The sequence below is a fragment of the Dermacentor andersoni genome, chromosome 3 (assembly GCF_023375885.2).
Source record: "Dermacentor andersoni chromosome 3, qqDerAnde1_hic_scaffold, whole genome shotgun sequence".
NCBI classification, from domain to species: Eukaryota; Metazoa; Arthropoda; class Arachnida; order Ixodida; family Ixodidae; genus Dermacentor; species Dermacentor andersoni.
Window position 1 is genome coordinate 127,481,594 of NC_092816.1, and position 18,317 is coordinate 127,499,910.

At 43.7% G+C, this 18,317-nt stretch overlaps 1 long non-coding RNA gene across 1 annotated transcript; it reads left to right on the top strand.

Annotated features, from left to right (window-relative positions):
* Positions 1 to 1,396: 1,396 nt before the first annotated feature.
* Positions 1,397 to 18,090, top strand: LOC129381804 (uncharacterized). Its single transcript, XR_008609950.1, has 3 exons — positions 1,397 to 1,498; positions 4,213 to 4,258; positions 17,904 to 18,090. It is a non-coding gene; the product is annotated as an uncharacterized lncRNA (long non-coding RNA).
* The last annotated feature ends 227 nt before the right edge of the window (positions 18,091 to 18,317 follow it).

Consider the following 18,317-nt stretch of genomic DNA (forward strand, 5'->3'; position numbering starts at 1 on the left):
TTGCGAACTTTAATTTTATTCTCTGCTGAGATGAAAGCGCCGTGTTCAAAATGAAATCTTGGTGTATTTTTCATATTTCGTCAATGAGATATTAATAGCGATAGATCAGTAGAGGTGCGCGAGGGCAAAAGAAATACAACTGAACAGAAAAAATTTAGGGCACTTACTTGTCACACATATCTATTCGAATGATATCAGAGTAAACATAAATAAAGCACCCGTTGTATTTCATATATGTGATATAATAAGATGTGTATTTAATACGAATAGGCTGTGCCGGGCTTCTATGAAAGCTTTTCCGATGTACGTAGGTCGTCTAATCAGGACCATACAAATCCGCGAGATGGCGATAGTTCGACGTTTTGTGCCTACATAATTGTTAGTAAAGTAGCCATAGAAAGGTTAAAAACCTTTGTTTAATAAATAAATTTTGGTATTGAGGACGCATATCTTTGCAATCAGGATATTTAGGCATCATGTGCTTTATAACTCAGCAATTCCGTAAAAAACAAGGCCGGCAGCCAAGACAACTATAAGCGCAGTAAATGTGGCCGTGGTTGGAAGTGCCTTGCGGGATAACCAGTAAAACCAAGGGGTGAACAGGTTGACTAGTTTCCGTTGTGGCAATAAGCGTCACCATATATCTGGCGTCGAACTACATGCCACAGAGTTAGTTTATTTGCATGTGCGCTATTGAGCGACGTCCGGAACTGAAATTTTATTTTTATTTTTTAAGGAATATTTAGTAGGGAAAATTTGCGATTGCCGACAAGTATGCTGTTGGAAAATTACTGGTGTCAGATCTTTTTGAAAACATTATTATAACTCAAACATTTAAACAAACTCGGTATAGCCGAAAACGACCCGTCACTGTCAAAAGCAGCAGGGTTGAAGACATACAAAACGAGTCCCTATGAGTTCTAAATATTTTATTGTGAAATGTCAGTTTGTGGTTATAACGAACGTTTGAATATCAACTTTTGGGAGCGTTGACCAGTGACAGTTTCTACCTCGGATCACGAAATGCCATACCTACTCGTGTTTTATTAAATTCTGCTTGGTCACATTTCCACACGTTTCCACTGGGCACTAACCGGCGTCCGTAAAGACACTTTCATTATTCCCTTGGGGTGAAAGCTTCCCGTCGTTCGACGACAATATATTTCGTTCCTCCGAGAAATGTCATATTCACGTGATGACCCTTGGCTATAGGTCAATCCCGCAGGAAATAACCCAAAGGTTCTCTAGAATTTATTTTACGGGTAAATAAAGTTTGTTCCCATGCTCCACAGGATAAGCAAAAAATTATTTCAATATGTCAGAAAATTTGACCATAGTTAAGGATTCCGTGCTCGGAGGTATAAAAGTGGCAAGCTTTTAGCGGGCATGCACACTCGTTGAAGCTCTCGTTAGTGTAGCTAAGGATTCCTCGAAACACTATGAAGTCTGTTTACCTTTTCGCCTTCACTTTCTTTTTACTTTATACTGCTTGCAAGGGGTAAGTACAGTGTGGTGTATAATAATTGTGCTTTGTCAAAACGGTCATACCCAAAACACGAACGTTACGCTGATTTAAGTGTACGAAACTTCCTACGAAACCTAATTTTTTTAAAGAACACAAGTGTTTCATCAGTCCTGCACCAAGATTACAAATACTGCCAGGACTGAAGGCATTTAAATCATACTTAAACTGTTGTTTAATAGAGGGAACAACGACGGCATAGAGCACTGACAAGTGTTCGGTTTGTCAGGCTTTCTTGTTCTAGTTCAAACGCACATATAGAAAAAAGGTTTTCGCAAAGGGGAGATAAAGTTTTACTTCTTAGTCGTTGCACGTAGAACCTTACTTTCATGATACTGACTATTATGTTGCAGAAGAAAGCAAATAAGAAACACAACGCAGAATCCAGGGCGTAAATACGTTTTATTTGGGTCGCAAAAAAACTGGCGTAGTTGCTTGTTTTCTCAGTATTCTCTCTATGGTTTGGACAAAACATTATTACCGATTGATAGCAGTCCACCAGGTTAAACGGATGATTGTTTCCAGGTACACTGCCTCAAAATGAAGTGAACAAACTAATTTGTTTTTGAGCAGCAAATCGACATCAAAGCTTCGAGGTTTGCAACAGTGCCAATACTTATTTAAAGAAAATTACAGGCATCTGGGGTTTGTAACATTCAAACGAAGCCTAATTCAAACACAAATATTATTCTAAAATGTTTTTGTACCCTGTCTATGTAGCACCTACAAATATGTGCAGTTAGTGTTTCTGCTGTTCCAGCTGTCAGTTAATTAGCTTTCGCCTCGTGGCTATGTCACATTCAAGAGCGACAGATCCGTAGAGGTGATGGCAACGGGTTTCATATTTGAAAGAAGAGGTCTTTTTCTTAATTCTGGAGGTTTCTTCTAGGGGAAGCTGCAAAATATATTACGTTTAGAGTTCTATTGCTACATTAAGGTGGATGCTCAGTTTTTAATAATAGTGCACAACATTAAACATGTTTAAGAAAGTAATTTCTAATCCTGTAATTTATGAGCGATCAAGGCGGGGTCACTACATTTAGACTGAAATAAACGCAACTAGCGTGCATTTTGGAAGAGACTGACATAGGAATCTTTATTGATTGTTTCTAACCTATAAAAGTGTGGTACAGCGTAGAATAAAGAAAACCACCATTGCGAGCTTTTTCATTGTCATATCTAGCTCTTATAATGCAAATTTTCTAACTATCATATACCGTGCGACAAATTGGATCCCCTTAAAGTGCTGCATAGCACTAGGCAATCGTATTTTCCAGTTTAGTTCAGTGATACATTAGGGTACCTCATTTATGGGATGCAAACCGTATGAAGGGCAATAAACAAAAAAGCAGTTGTTAAATTCCGGGCACCATGTTGTCTAGACAGTTGGCGTTTTCATTCTGCTATGGCTGTTTCGTTGTATCTACTCTGGTCGTCCAAAGAGGATGGCAGGCATAATTACCCCTAGCGTATATCTATAGAAACACCTTGAGCATCAAGGATGCGCATGGCATATTATACCAAATGGAACATCTAGTCTGTGGAAACTGCATTGCGCGGGAGATTTCCTCTCTACATCGTACATTCCCACGCACCGTGTAATATATTAAGGTCAGCATTCACTTAACAGAACTAGCCTAAGAAACTTGTTCTTCGCATCTCCCTTAATACAAGGAAGCACATCTTATACGTATGAAAAAGCATGCTGATACTTGGGTACATTGTGCTAAATAATGTTTCTTTTTTCTTTTAGTTTTGTTCTCGTGAAATTCATTATTACAACTTTAACCCGTACAACAGACCAAATAAAAAGGCAAGCAAGTCATGAAATGGCCTAAGCACAAGTTTTCCCAATAGTCAAATATGTATAGCAAGCTATAACATATGTTTCTTTTGTAGCCATTCAACTATTTTCACCGCATCTGAATTGCCGACTCACCAGACAATACTCGATGGGATTGGTCAGCGGCTATGGTGTTGGGCTGATGAGTACGAGATCGCGGGATCGAATCCCGGCCACGGCGGCCGCATTTCGATGGGGGTGAAATGTGAAAACACCCGTTTACTTAGATATAGGTCCAAGTTAAAGAACCCCAGCTGGTCAATATTTCTGGAGCCCTCTACTACGGAGTGCCTCATAGTAAGAATGTGGTTTGGGATGTAAAATTCCATAATTTAATTTTTTCATCGGACGGTGATGCGTGCATGTACTTGAGACAGTGGAGTGTACTTGCGGCTTGTCGTAAATATTACAGTGAACAGGCTTGTTTATTAGCTAAAACTGAGTACAGGCTGTTGAGCAAAAATGTGCTAGGGCCCCACGCCGGGCGCGATAAGAACGCAGCAAACAATCAACACTCTACTGAGGTTTCAGTTGACACGACCTTACATTCAAGACGGGGTTATAGACTTCGGAGGCCAACGTGTATATGAGCCGCATCCTACTGCCTATCATTGTTCTCCTTCACGCCCATCTTTTTCACCGGCTCCCTCTGAGAAGATTAGCCGGTTAGGGGACAGTTATACATCCCGGTGACGTCTGTGCACTGCCTCTATAAAGCAATTCCTCTCTCTACGGTGGAACTAACACCTACACGATACTCCCTTCCTCTTGTACACATATAAATATTATGAAATAGTGTAGTGGATATGAAAGAAGACATCTTTAATAAATAATTTGACTTTTCCAGAATGCCAAATGCCTTTTCTGATGAAAACTTTGGCTCCCCTTGTGACGTGAGTTCTGATATTTGTTTTACACTCATTACTTCCGTGCGCCCACATTGACACAGTTGCTTAAATTCATAATGGTTCTTTTTTTGTTTTATGAATGCTTGTGGTCGAATGCAACAACAAAATTTTGAAGGTTGAACTTTCGCAGAGATCTGTCCCAGATCAACGTAGCAAAATGACTTTCTTGAACGCCTTACAGATCGCTTTCTATTCTCGTTGTTTGGGCTCTATGTTAGGGAAAACACTAGGCGCAGAAGCCACAAAGAAACCTAGAAATTATATTAGAGGCGCATTCTCTCCATCAAAAATAAAACATAATCCTGACCTACATTGGCATGCGCAAAGCGAGAGCGTGACCAGGTGCAGTTAGCATTTCTTTTTTTCTCTAGAGAAAAAATTAATTGAACTTCTTGAAACGGCGTTCATGAAGTGGGATCACTTAATATATTTAAATGTTTCGAGTTTTGTATTCTTGATACGAAATTGCTTTACCTAAAGAAACTGACTCGCCATTGCGGCCTTTCGAAAGTGGATGACCAGCAAAGCTGCTGAAACCCACCACTACAACTGCTTAGGGGGTGCGCAATGCTTTCTTGCTTTAGCGTAATAGTAGTAATGGTAATTTAGAGTAATGGTAGCAATGCTAATTTTGGCAGGACATCGCTGCTAGTCGTATAGCCGTTTCTTTACCCTTTGTTGCTCCTCGTATTTATGCTGCTTCGCGGGAGTCCTAGCTACGTGTTGCCTACTGATATCGGTGCTGCAACAACAATGAAATCAGTTGCTAAGCTGGCGATATTACATATGAAACGCTAGAGACGTCACTCCCTACCTCGCAAGCTCCCCATGTCAAACGTGTGGTTGTGGTGCTTGTTTTGTGCTTGTTCATTATAGGAACGAATGCCGTCCTGCATATTGTACGCGATATTCGAAATAATAAGATGCACTTTTTGTTGCAATCCCTGCAGATCTTTTTTTCTTTCTTTCGTAAGGACAACGCCGTGATGAATGCCGACCAATTGGAGGCTAACAGTTTCTCTCATAATAATTCACTGAATGACATAAGTAAGTTGTGTCTAAACGGTTTTACGGGTGAGCGGGCCCAAATGTCGAGCGGAGATGCCACTGCGCACGTGGAAAACGCGGGGGAGGCCAGTGTGTTTACGGAGAGGACCGCTCGCTGGCTTGTCTCCTCTCCCCAGCGGAGCGCTCGCAGGCAACCAGCGTTTTTGAGAAACCATCGTGGCGACGACCCGTACGAATAGCAATAGCTCGTCGTCGGCGTCATCTTTAATCGCGGCGCTGGCTCACCTGCAGGTGAAAAAGCCTCGGAGGTTTTTCACGACCGGAGAGGACCTCTGTATCCCGCGACAAGTTTCAGCAGCAGGTCCATTTGGCGACGATTTGCAGTGGATGACTGCGCTCGAGAACCTGAAGCGAGAGCTTGGCTGTGAACAGGCTCCTAGTCTCCTTGCCGCTAGCGCTTTTCCTCGTCGCTCGCCCTCGAAGTTTGGTCGTTCGCTCCGTGGCGTGCCGGCTTCGCCGAAGCGAGTTCTTTCTGAGCAGAAGCCAGTTAACTCTACTGAATTGGTTAGATTCTTTAGGCGACTTTCCAGAGACTCTTGCCCGCGGTGAAAGGGCGCCAGTGAAGTCAAAGATTCAGCGGCCAAGGGAAAGGCTATGCGTTTGCGTCGCACAACGTAGCTGCTGGTTCTACAACTCGGACGCCTTAGCGCTGCTCTAAGAGCGTAAGTGTGGACTTGCCTAAACCGATTCGACTGCCGTTTTTAGAGCCTGTGAAGCTTCATAATTTAAGGATCATAGTAGCATGATGGCCGAACATAAGGCGCGTGACATATTCGCCTGAATAACCCGAGCGTTATGCACAAATGTGGGCGGTCAACGTGCAACATCTCAACTATTCTCGCCCTTTCGTCATGACGATGTCATCTCTGTACGCAGTGAACTGGTCCTACGCCTTTTTGAGAAATTCGTGCCGCTGGCTCTCAAGCGCAAGCATTGCATTGGAACCAGTACTTCATTTGTAAACAAAGTGTATGGACTAACGAACGTTACACATAGAAATGGTTTCCATCAACGAACACCTCCCCCCTTTTCTTTGTGCAGCTTCCATGTCAATAGGAGCCAATAAACTCGAGCACCACTTTATTCTGCCAATGCGGCGAAGGGGAGAAAGTCTACATACAACAGTCAATATCATTTACACTTGATAGTAATTAACAGCTTGTCCTACCAAAATATTCTTGCAGCGTATAAAAAAGCATGGATTGACAATCCTACGCACTCTTTGGAGTACAAAAATAACACGTGTAACGTTTTTAGCCCGATATAGGAGAGCATACAGCCTACGCACTCCATACTTTCATACATTATTGACATTAGCATAGTCAGGAAAAGAAAACATCTGAATGATCAGCGACAATAGCACCTCTGCACAAATCTAGCCATACCGGATCTCCGTACCCCATGAACAAAGCAAATAGCTCCTTCCGTATGGGTTTGCGCCTTCAGTACCCTTAAAATTAATCTCTAACATAAAACAAAACAAAAACATAGTTCTTCAATGAAGCGGATAGCCGCGAAACTTAGGCGAAACTTGTAAAATTCCTTACAAATGCCTCGCCGCGGCAACTGGACGGCCAACTGCCATAGTCGCGAGTGCGCCTAGACCTGGAAAAGAAAGAAAAAATAGAGAAAATGGCGCGACAAACGCTACGTCATTGCGCTCAACGAAGTGGAAGACGCAGACCTATTCTACATCCTTTCATGTTGCTCTCGGCAGCTGCGTCGGCAACATAAACGTATGTCACTATCTTTAGATTTATTCAGGGGGTTGACTACGGTCGACTGAGCGAGGAATAGCTGAGGTATAAACACTTTTAAGGACACTGAAGCTTGGCCTTTAGGAGTGGAAGCGATAGCGTTCAAAGACCCCCGAGAGCTCCTCTTGCTTCCCGGCAACTACAGCTTATGTAACCGTAAGGTTTACCGGGAAATGCTGGCGGCGAAGGCTATGCACGAAGGCGAACTTTGTGTGTGTGTGTGTGTGTGTGTGTGCGTGTGCGTGTGCGTGTGTGTGTGTGTGTGTGTGTGTGTGTGTGTGTGTGTGTGTGTGTGTGTGTGTGTGTGTGTGTGTGTGTGTGTGTGTGTGTGTGTGTGTGTGTGTGTGTGTGTGCAAGGAACCGAGGAGGCCGCGCCACTCCCAAGACAACGTCAAACGGCTGCTGGAAAGCGTTATCACGTTAAAAGGGTTTGTGTTTGAGTTACCGCGTAATCGAATTTGTTTCTCGTGTATTCAAATTACAATCTGATGTCATCATGTGAGAAGGTTGTGCGTAAATTGTACTTTGCGCTTTTTAGGACACATTTTACTTTGAGCAACTCAATAAGCTCAATAACTTATTTGCGCTACACGGAGGTTCTGCTTGGTTGGGTATGCGTAGATCGGAATGATCAATCCCGATATGATGGTCGACGCTGGACGGCAGGCACCAGCGCCAGTATTTCTGCACCATGGCCCTCTTAACGCTATCGTGGTAATGCTCTTGCTTTCGTGCGGCGCCTCGCTATCGTATCTGCTCGGCCGCTCTACCGCTGGCTCGTAAACCCGCTCAATTATAACTCTCTATTAGCTAAAGAGTGCGCAGCTTAGCGAGGAAGCAAAATAGTGGAAGAAGCTGTGCTCGCACTTGTCCAGTCTGACAAATTTGACAGACAGTTCGGTCGCGCCAACTGCGCAAATTCGTGCCAAAGCAGATATTCGATGCAATGCTGGCCTACAACGTCGGCAGCTAGTCGGGCTTGTCGCTATTCATCCGTTTCGGCCACGCGCTTGGCACGCTTGTGCAACCTGTCGTTCTTCACCAGTTTCATTGGCACGTTTCAACACCATTAATTGTCTTCTTTGTTGCTGCCGTCGCAATCCCTTGGCCACATCTTCGTCGGCCAACTCCCGCTGCCTCTGTTACCGATATCTTTGTTGGTTGCAGCGCCTGCCGCGACTAAGCTCTCCTGCAGACATTTCTGACGACGATCCCCATTCACTTGCCATACTCATTTCGCGCATACACACGCGGGCGTCGTTGTGCACGCAGAGGCGTAAGAGAGGAGTGACTAAGCGACGCGGCACGCGTGCACCTTTTTAGAGAGCGCGGTAGATTTTCATGACGTCACGCGCGGCCACGCGTGTGAGCATCATCCGAGATAGGAAGCAGAGCCGGCCGTTTCGCGGCCACAGAAGAAGGGGCTTCACGGAGACAGAGGCGAAATTCAGCTTGGTCGGCTAGTAGCGCTTTCGCACTAAAGCTGTGGTTGTATAAGCTGGCACGTGGTTGAACGAGCAAAAGCCTCGATCAAGCGTTGACTTTTGGTCTTAACACAGCAGTTTGCAAAGTGAACAATGTCGCAACAACATAAGGAAAATTAGGAGAAGACGACAACTAAAATATTACAGATAGCAAGGCTTCTGAAGTATTCCACTGTTCAGTACCTCAGCAGAGATTTAGTAATCTTAACCCAGGTGTGACCATGTGTGACTATTAACGCGATTTCTGTAAGACCACACGCGTCAGCGAACTCGCCGCAATTTCCTTCTTTCCTTCCCTCCTCTCTCTCCCTGTGATCTTTGTTTTCCCCTTTCCCATTCCCCTGGTGTAGGGTAGCCAACCGGACGTTATTCTGGTTAACCTCCCTGCCTTCTACTTTTCTCTTTCCTCCTCCTTAACCCAGGTGTAGGCTATCTATTTAGTCACGGTTTCGCAGTCCGGTAATTCTTTGACATAGAGACAGCGAAGTATTCAAAAATCAGGACAATTCATAGATTTTGACTATCTGCCTGCCATGCCTTCACGAGGCCGCCCAGTCATTGCCTAAAGTTTGTTGAATAATAACAACCAAAATGCAAAATAACAAAGACTATACATTCAATTCACAAGTGTGAAATGCAACATGTTCTCTTTAAAACGTTCTTGCTTGAAGCTGTTCTATGGATGGAATGGAGAAAGGGGCGCTATGAGCGTCCCTTTTGAAACGGAGTGGTTGGTTGTGCCACCATGCTCTTGTTCTTATTTTGCGTAATGGCCTAAATCGTTTTTAAGACGAAAGCATTAAGTGGCTCATGAGTCGAAAATTCGTTGTCCGTCGTTATGGCACTCTAACCCACAATCTTTGAACCGAAGGTCTCGGGCTCAAGTGCATTTATTAACTTTGCCTTAATTAGCACAAGACGTCGTGGCTTCGACTCCCGCCCAAGGTTTTGGTAGGAGTGGAACCCGCGACCTTCTGTGGGACCAAAGTTCAATGGTACCAAAATGATGGTGCTACCACTGATGGTCGAACCCACGACCTTTGATTGTAAGGTGAGTTAAGGCATAGATAATTAAAATAAAGTTCCTTAAGGCACTCGAGCACACGACGTTTGGTGGGACTCGAGCCCATGACCTTCGGTGGGAGTCGAACCCTCGATTATTGGTGGAACCAATTTGATGACGCCACCATTGATGGTCGAAAGCATGACCTTTGGTGGGTTCGATGATTAATAGACAGATGTCCCGCTATAACGGCGGGGCGCTGACGCCGTGGAGTTCCTGATGCGAGTGAGTCCTTTAAAGGCATTGGTAGCGGTACAAATTTGAGGAAGAGAAAAATATTCTAAAATAAATGCATCTAAGCATACCTGATTAACTCAGGCAAGCCAGGTGACTATTTGTTGCCATCCCATTTCAAAGGGTATGCCAACATATAGTAATCATCATCATTCTTCCCAGAGGATCTTTAAAACAAAATCACCCATAATAAAGGCTAATATGAGTGCTACGAGAAACATTCCTGGATAACCGGAACTAAAGAGAAAAATTGATCATTTTAGCAGACGCATAGCTTTAGCACCGCGTGTCAATGGTTACCAAGAAAAAGCGAATAAGATTATGATGAGCATTAGTGAAACCGTTGCTTACATTGTACTTCGTGCAATAACTGTTCTATAGCGCTACATGGGCTACTGTAGCAAAGGCTATTTTAAAATTTGGCACCCCCACATGAATATAAGGCAAACAATGCAATCGAATAATTTGCCGATTAATCAGGGGCCCTACTATGCACTGCAATATCAGAGATGTCGCGCACGGGAACAGTGCGGAAAATACAGTTAAGGATTTTACGCATCAATGCGTTTTGTTCGTTCGAACTTCTCAGTATCTAAGCCATACGAATACTTGTGCCGCTGACATTTCTGTAAAACAAGAAACTAAATACTTAGTTTGTATCAGAAGCGGGAACAAAATGCAGTCACATTAAAATAGCTTCTGTTTATGCATTCCTCACACTGAATTTGGTGCCATGCAAACAGATAAAATTTTCGTCCCCTGCTAGGTACATGCGACTGGCATAACTATTGCAATTAGTAAAACAATGAGATTGACAAATGGCTTCTGTTGATAAACCATATAATACTTGTCAGACAAAATTTGAAAGTCCGCCTTGCTTAGATTAACGGCAGAGACGGTACATCCTTGTCCTTACACATCGCATAGGGCATGGCTGACAGTTGTAATGCAAATTGACTGCCGCTTTATAGGCATAACTGGGGTAGCGTTCTGTCATGTAGTATCATAACGCTCGTGATAACACTTTAGGAATGCATCTGCCGCGGTTACGAACCTGGGAACGTACTGCTCTATATACGCTCACTACTTGCATTAAACGCCTTCCCTTGCGATTCGCACGTTATGACGCGAATCTTGCATGAAACTGATGTACAACAACTATAATTTAATATAATTGAACTAAAACATGTTATACCAATTAAAACAAAACAACAATAAGAAAAACCTTGAAGAACAGCAAACAAGGTTGAATTCTGCGTGCAAAACCAACGCAGTGTAACGGAGTCAGACTGCATCTTCCGCCAACTCGCCCAAGATAGCGTAGAAGACTCTAGTGGTATGCGCGTTGGTACATAGCTTGACAGACAACGAAACCCAGCCTTCGAAGACGCATGCACAAGAGGAGAGAAAAGACAACCACACGCGTAAGGATTAGCAACAGAGCTTAATGAAACACTTGGGTCGAAAAGAAAAGAAAACCAACACGTGCATGCGCCATACAAAACCCGGCAGTGAGAGAAAACTTAAAAAACATCGGTGAATGACATATTCTTAAGGCGTCATTTTTCCAATATAGCCACTTCTTTGCAAAATAGCGATAAGGAGCGTGAGCTCAAGCACTGATTGTGGCCGTGTTTTTGGATTTCGTAAGCTTCAATGACTTCTCTCTCGCATTTCGTTGCTCCCCTACGAATAATTTGGGTGTCTTAATAAACATGATGGCAAGGGCAACTTGAGCAGTGAGCAGGCAAGTTTGACCATCCACCTGACGTCACAGATGTTTCATGTCCTTTTAAAGAAATATTAACACAGCGTCCCGTCTGTCCGATGTGCAGTCTACTACACGACAACCGTATGGGATAAAGAACATTGGTTGTGCACTCTTTGAATTGGGAAACATGGCGAATAGCGCAAAATCTCTTAAGTTTCCGGTTTTCAATCTTGGCACAAAGTGTTGAAAGCCTACGTGGCGCCGAGCACACAACTTGTATGCCGTGTCTACTGGTAACATTTCTCACATTGTGTGAAAGATTGTGGATATAACGATTAACTTCCACTCGCTTATGATCCTCACTTCCACGTGCGTGTACCCTACCATCTGTTTCTTTTTTTCAACCTGCGCTATTTAGCTTCACCTACCAGCTTTAAGATGTCATCAGGGCAGCCAGCCGCCTTTAGACGCTGGATCTGCACATCAAAACTTTGCTGCGTTGAATGGTCGCAGATTTTCTTGAGGGCATTATTAAAACACAGTGCTACTAGGCCTCGCTTCACTAATAATGAATGTGACGACTCAAATGGTAGAAGCTGCTTCTTCGTGCGGGGGGCATACGCCCAATAAACGTGTCCGGTGTATGAAAAGGTCAGTTCCAAGTCTAAAAACCTTATTTCGTTCTCTGAAGCCTGTTCCTTGGTAAAATTTAAAGTTTTGCTACGTGCCTTGAATGAGTTAACAATGTCATATGATGCCATATCTAGATTTTCATCGGGTTTAATAAAATAAAACAATCATCAACATACCTGAAGACCTTTGCTGCCTTATTGTCAACCAAGGAGCAACTTAAAAGTTTCAAGTTGGCTTTAAGGGTGGAACGCGATGGCATTCGAAGATACGCGAGTGCTTCTCACGCGTCCTGGCAACTGCAGCTTGTGTAACCGTAACCCTTAAAGGGAAACGCTGGCGGCGAACACTATGCACCAAGGTGAGCTTTCTGGTAAAAACGCGGCCTCTTACGTGGGTGGCGGATCCGCGGAGGCAAGCGCCATCCGGATGGCATTGTTGCAATGAACAGATCTGGGCGCACCACTCGGTGAATGATAGAAACGGTGTGAAAGGGTTTGTTTTGAAAAAAAAAACAACCTGCTTTGTAAAAGAAGGTTTTGTTTGAGTTTTCACCTATCAGCCCATTTTATGTCCACTACAGGACGAAGGCCTCTCCCTGCGATCTCCAATTACCCCTGTCCTGCGCCAACCGATTCCAACTAGCGCCCGCGAATTTCCTTATTTCATCGCTCCACCTAGACTTCTGTCGTCCTCGATTGCATTTCCTTTCTCTTGGTACCCATTCTGTAACCCTAATGCTCCAACGGTTATCTAACCTGCGCAATAAATGACCTGCCCAGCTCGATTTTTTTCTTTTGATGTCAATTAGAATATCCTCTATACCCGATTGCTATCTGATACAAACCGCTCTTTTTCTGTCTCTTAACGTTATGCCTAGCAATCTTCGTTCCATCCCTCTTTGCGCGGTCCTTAACTTGTTTTCGAGCCTCTTTGTTAGTCTCCGACTCGCTGCCCCATATGTCAGCAGCGGTAAAATGCACTGATTGTACACCTTCCTTTTAAATGATAATGGTAAGCTTCCAGTCAGGAGCTGGCAATGTCTGCCGTATGCGATCCAACTCATTTTTATTCTTCTGTGGATTTCCTTCTTATGATCAAGGTTCCCTGTGAATAATTGATCTAGGTAAACGTACTCCTTCACAGACTCTACAGGCCAACTGGCGATCCTGAACTCTTGTTGCTTTGCCCGGCTGTTTATCATTATCTTTGTCTTCTGCATATAAACCTTCAATCCCACTCTTAGACTCTCTCTGTTAAAGTCCTCAATCATTTCTTGTAATTCGTCTCTGCATTGCTGCTGAATAGAACAATTTCGTCAGCAAACCGAAGCTGCAACAGGAGACTCCCTCACCAGAACAGGAATTGGCCTACCTGGTGCAGTATTCGGCCACCCCCTTCAACATGGCTCACTCAATTACCCAATGGCCCTCAGTCCCAAGCAGCTGCAGAGCACCTGACCAAGGCGACGGTCAGACCTATAACGCAGCAAAGGGTGCTAGGAGACTGTGGGTTCGGACAGCCCGCCAATGGAAACTGACCCTTGCAACATTTAACTCCCGAACCCTCTCGAGTGAGGCTAGCTTAGCAGGACTCTTTGAGGAAATATCAGACATTGTTTGGGATATCATCGGCCTTAGTGAGATGAGAAGAACTCGTGAGGCTTATACATTGCAGAATAACGGACAAGCCCTCTGCCATAGAGGTCTGCTAGATAAGAAGCAATACGGGGTATGATTCCTAATCCATACGGACACAGCGGGCAACATCGACGAGTTCCACAGCATTAATGAGAGGGTAGCTGTAGTCGTAATCAAACTTAATAAGAGGTATAGAATAAAGGTAGAACAAGCCTACACTAAAACATCCAGTCACGATGACGACGATCAGTTTTATTAAGATGTTGAATTAGCCATGAGAAAAGTGCAAACTCAGTATACTGTAGTAATCGGCGACTTCAATGCAAAAGTGGGGAAAAAGCAGGCTGGCGAACAAGCAATAGGCAACAACGGCGTCCATTCTAGGAACGCTAGAGGAGAGATGCTGGTAGAATTTGCAGACAGGAATAAGCTTCGAATAATGCACACCTTCACCAGGAAGCATAGCAACAGAAAGTGGACGTGGAAAAGCCCTAATGGTGAAAAGAGAAATCAAATTGACTTCATACTTTCTGCTGATCCCAGCATAGTGCAGGTTGTAGAAGTGATATAAAGGGTAAAGGTCAGGGATAATAGGGTAGTGAGGGCTTGGATTTACTTCAATTTGAAGAGAGAAAGAGCGAAATTTGTCAAGAAGAAACAGGTCAACCTAGAGGCAATAAGGGTAAAAGCAGGTAAATTCCGGCTGGTACTTGCAAACAAATATGCAGACTTAGAACAGAGAGATTATGATGATCTAGAGCTAATGAATGAAACGGTAACTAGGTTGGCTTCAGAGGCAGCAGTTGAAGTGGGATGCAAGGTACCAAGCCAACCAGTAGGCAAGCTCTCCCAAGTAACAAAGAACCTAATAAAGAAACGACAAAAAATGAAAGTGTCCAACTCAAGAGGTAAGGTAGAATTCGCGGAACTCTCAGAACTGATGGACAAGGCGAAAATAGGTGATATTCGAAACTATAACTTGAGAAAGACTGAAGAAGCCGTAAAAATGGATGCAGCCTAAAATCAGTGAGAAAGAAACTCGGCATAGGACAAACCAAGATGTATACACTGAAAGATAAGCAGGGTAATATCACCAGCAATCTCGAAGGTATAGTAAAAGCAGCGGAAGAGTTCTATACTGACTTATACAGTACCCAAAAGAGTCAGGATACCTCAATTACAAACTGTAATAAACAGGATATAGAAACTCCTCCGATAACTAGTGAACAGGATATAGAAACTCCTCCTATAACTAGCGATGAGGTCAGAAGGGCTTTGCAAGATATGAAACCAGGAAGAGGGGTAGGAGAAGGTGGAATAACAGTCGATTTATTCAAAGATGAAGGAGAAATAATGCTTGGAAAACTGGCGGCTCTTCATACTAAGTGTCTATCGACTGCAAGGGTCTCAGAAAACTGGAAGAATGCAAACATTACACCAATCCACAAAAAGGGAGACATTAAAGAATTAAAAAGGTATAGGCCCATTAGCTTACTCCCAGTATTATATAAAATATTTACCAAAATAATGTCCAATGGAATAAGGGTAACACTGGAATTTAGTCATTCAAGGGAACAGGCGGGCTTCAGGAAGAGACACTCTCAAATATATCACATTCATGTCATTGATCAAGTCATCGAGAAATCCGCAGAGCATAATAAGCCTATCTATATGGCTTTCATAGATTACGAAAAGGCATTTGATTCAGTAGAGATACCAACAGTCATAGCGGCATTACGTAATCAAGGAGTACAGAGCGCTTACCTAAACTCCTTGGAAAATATCTAAAGAGGATCTATAGCTACACTAATTCCACACAAGAAAAGCAGGAAGATACCTATAAAGAAAGGGGTCAGACAGAGAGACACAATCTCTCCAATGCTAATCACTGCGGGCTTGGAAGAAGCATTCAAACTGTTAAACTGGGAAGGCTTAGGAGTAAAGATCGACGGCGAATGTCTCAGCAACAGAACTATACTTTCTCATATATTCAAATTCCAATCCGGCGCTATCATGTCTGTGGGTTTATGTAAGTCGTACTTTTGCTGACGCGTTTTACTTCGACAAATTCAATTAGTTCAGTGACGCCTTTCAGTTCATTAACGCCACGCTAAGGGCCTTCGTAGTTCGTTATGCGTGGTTCGGAATTATTTTTTCCTCACGAAGCGGCCGACGCCGGACGCCGACACCAATTTCTTTTTGCGACACGGTGCCTTGAACCAGATAGCGTTAAAGTCTTGCCAGGGCACGGCGAGCGAACTGGATTGGGGCGCAGGCACGTTCTACGGCGTTTCTAAGGTCTGTCGCTGCGGGAGCTAACACCGATTGCGCACATACGCTCCTAATATAGTACTTTATTTCAAATTCAAATTGGTATTTACACCATTTTGACACACATATACTTAAGGCATGGATTATGTAACAGTAGGTTTTTAATTTTTCTGTCATTGTGACATGAGTAGCATACGCTAGAGCGCGTGCATTGGTTGCGCGGATGCCCTGCTTTTGTAATAGAAAATTCTTACAGCACATTTTTTGAGCGTCTACCTTTGCTTTGGTGCGCGCATGATTCTTGTCAGCCATTAGCAATTGCTACTTTAGCACGGCAAACTGCTGTCTTAAACATTCTTTTCTAAAAAGAACGCGTAATTCTGTCACAGCAGCCCCCGATCTCCAACATAAAGTTAAGAAAGCTTTATCATGTTTTTTCACGCCCGCTTCTTAGAAGATGGCGGAATATAAAAGACGAAGGAAAATAATCGAAGAAAACAATATTATAGGGAAATTAACCAGGTTTGTTAGCTGGGTGGCTCAAAGAGGAGACGCAGAAGACTAAACTTTTGGGCAAATCAAAGTGTACATAGACACATTCATGACATAGATAAGAGAAAAGTTATCAGGTGGTCTGAATGCGCTAATTGTAGACGTGAAAACTCTTGATCGGAATAAGCACGTTTGTGGCGTCGAGAAAGTATTAGTCCCTCACCCCCGAGGCTTGGGTCGGATTGTCACCGAGTGCTACATTTACCATTTTTTTTAAAATTCATTGATTTATTTTGTTTACAGGAACTCCTGAGAAGATTGCCGTCAATTCGAAAATATTTCACGTGTTTTTGCTGTTTGCGCAGTCAGCCATTTTTGGTATGATTTCCCGGTGGCGAGGCCGACGAAGCCGGATTCTCGCTTAATGTGGGGCATATAATGCTTTCGAAATAAAAGACAGGCAGTTATTCTTAAGACTAAAATACATGCCATATCTAATCAAGAACAAACACCACTGGAACGGTGGGATCGCAAATACCTGCGCGTGATGTTGTGTGAACGACCCAGCCGAACAGTACAGCCACTAGTTTCAAGCTGCCCGAAGTTGATGCGGGCTACTCCACTTCGACCGCAGAGCCAACAGAGTATATTTTGTCGTCGGGCGCCTCACTGAAAAGAATGCGTTACCCTGGCTGCTCGTCACACTTAACCTCAATGTAGTACGCTTTACGCAGCACGCATCGCTTCGCGCATACTTCAGGAAGCCTGCACAGTTTCGTATTGACAATTGTTCCCGGATGGAAGCAAGATTTCCTATTCCAATGACATTCTCTATCCCTTTCGAAATGACTCAGTTCGTGAGGTATTGAATGCAGAATTTCTCATCAACTGGTGTTTTGCCCCGCGAGATCTAGTCGCGCTTCAATCGCATGACCATAACGGATGTCGTTTTCCATTGGGTTGGAACCTAATTTTCAGCCTCGAGTTCCCATCCATGTAAACTAACCTTGCACGACACTGAGGCCGCAGGGTGGCCGGCGCATTACCGGTGAACGCTGCGTGATCGCTGAGGGGCTGAATGCATATCAGAATGCACCACATACACGCTCGCTTTGATGGAACACAAGAATTCCTCAGCTCGGTGCCCCCAGCGCCCAGCTGAGGCACAAAAAGTGCTAGGCAGCCACGTACTCCGAATATACGGGAGGTACCTTTGTTGTTAAAGTATATAAACTTGAATGTTATGGTAATATTTTCCGGATCTAACTTCTCTTTTACAGTGTACAAGCGCTGAAGGTCAACGAGTATGCCCGCGGAGATGCGCCTGCTGGCCAAGAGGGGATACGCCTGATGGCCCTACGTGTATTGATAGGCCGGAGAGAAACTAAGGACGCAAGCACATCGCGATGCACTTCCTTCGTAAGCACGGCGAGGACTGTCGAAAAATAAAGACTTTTTCGATGCGATGCCTATAAAGTAATTATTTTCTGAATTAAACTTTTACAAGCTGTAGGTTGTACAAAGTGAAAATCAAATCTCGTGTACCACCTCACTGAAGTGGGCTGAGTAATTTCTTTCTTCTAAAGCATCGGTTACAACAGGAAGAAGCTACCCACTGTTATGTCTGCTTCACTTGGGATTGAAACAATACAGATTAGAGACATTACTTTGGTATAAAAGGTACAATACCTGTT